Raw genomic sequence first — 1,837 nt, forward strand, 5'->3', positions numbered from 1 at the left:
TCTCGCGCGTTCTTTTTTCCCCACCTTCCGCTCTCGGGCTCAGCCGCTCCCGCCGCCCAGCGCTGCTCGCGGCCGGCACCCGCGGGTACCCGGACCGAGGCCGGCACCGGCACCTCGCGTGCTTCGAAGGACACCTGAGGTCTCACGGGGCCACGCGGCCGTCACACAGCCCGCTTCGGTAAAGACGCCCCAAGGAACCGCGCCGAGCGGAGAAGGGGGGGGGGCGGCGGGCCGACGCGGCGAGGCACGCGCCCCACCCGTCGACACCATCACGGCCCCCCTTCGCTCGCGGGGGGGAACAGCACAGGGACGACACCTCGCACACGACGGGAAGCGAATTGGAAAGGAGACCGCCCTGCCTGAACACCGGACACCACCGCAGCTCCCCAGGGCGGAGAGCACGCGGAAGAGCCGGCCCGCCGGGGGCCCTCTCCGACGCGACCCGAAAGGCCTCATCGATCGGCAAAGGAAAGCAACGAGACAAACAAGCGGAGGCCCCCACGGGCCACGGTCCTGGCGACAGCGACAGCCGCGCGCGCCCTACGCCACCCCGGAGCGGGGCAAGCGGCGGACGCGGGGCTCTGCGTGCGTGCGAGCGAGCAACATCCGCGAGAGGTGCTGCGACGGCCTCGACACCGGCAGGGCCGGCCCGCCACGGAGCCTCTCCGACGTGCCATCGACGCCTCAGCGGGCGCTGCCTGCGGGTTTGGCTCGGTCAAAGTCGTAGGGGAGCAGCAGGAGGGGCCGACGGCCACCCGCTCCGGACAACGGTTCCCTTTTGAGCGAAAACGAGGTGGACCGGGGAAAAGCCACGGCAGGCTCAACTCCCCCGGTTCGCTCCTCTAGCGTTCGAGAGGGCCGGCGACCGCCGCCGGCCATTGCACACACCAATGGGGGACCCCACTGGCCTGGGGGGGGGGGGGGAAGAAAAAGGCGCGCCGCCACGCCTCTCAGCCACAACCACTCCCGGGTATCCGGGGCCGAGGCAAGCCGCCGCTGAAGGAAAAAAAGGGGATAAAAATGCAGGGAACGAGGCGAAGGCACCTTCGCCCGTGCAGTCCCCCTTCACCGAGCCCTCCAGCACACCCTGAGCCAGGGGGGGCAAGCCAGACACCACAGGCCGCCCGCGGCGGAAAAAAAAAACAGGGCGAGGCGCCGCCGCCTCTCACCCGTGCCGCCGTCATCGGGCTCTTGGGAGCCGCGGGGGGGGGGGGGGGGGGCGCAAGGCCGCGGCGAGCTCGAGAGCTTCACCGGACAAGCTGCACTCAGCTGCTGGCCACCGGGACCTGCTGCCACCACCGCACTTTCTCCCCTCGTCTGGCCGCTTACGCGGTCTCCAGCTTAAGGCCGGACACAAAAAAAAAAAAAAAAAAAAAAGTAATTTAAAAAAAAAAAAAGCCAAACAAAAAACCGAGTCGCCGTCCACGGGGCACGGGGACGCTCAGGAACCAGCGACATCCACGGGTGGGCTGAACACCATGCCCAGCTTCCCGACCAGCGCGCCCCCCCAAAAACACGCACCTCTCGGGCTTTTGCCACGGTCGGGACACGTCTAGGGGGGCCAGGGAAAGGCCACGGCGGCCTGGACTCCCTCCCTGGCCCTTCCAGCGTTCGAGTGCCGGTCCCATCACCACCGGCTGGCAGGCTTCACCTGCCCGCCCGCTCTCGCGGGTGGGCCGTTCTCCCTCTCAACCGCACGGCAAAAAACGGGACAAGGAGGCAAAGCAGCAGCGCCGCCGCCGCCTCGGCCCCTGGCCTTCGCCGGCCTCCTCTCCCAACAGGCGACTCAACACCTCTTTCCACCACCGATTGCTCTCAGCGGGCCCCCCAGGGCCGC

The sequence above is a fragment of the Leptosomus discolor genome, unplaced genomic scaffold, assembly GCF_034619465.1.
Source record: "Leptosomus discolor isolate bLepDis1 unplaced genomic scaffold, bLepDis1.hap2 HAP2_SCAFFOLD_226, whole genome shotgun sequence".
NCBI lineage: Eukaryota > Metazoa > Chordata > Aves > Leptosomiformes > Leptosomidae > Leptosomus > Leptosomus discolor.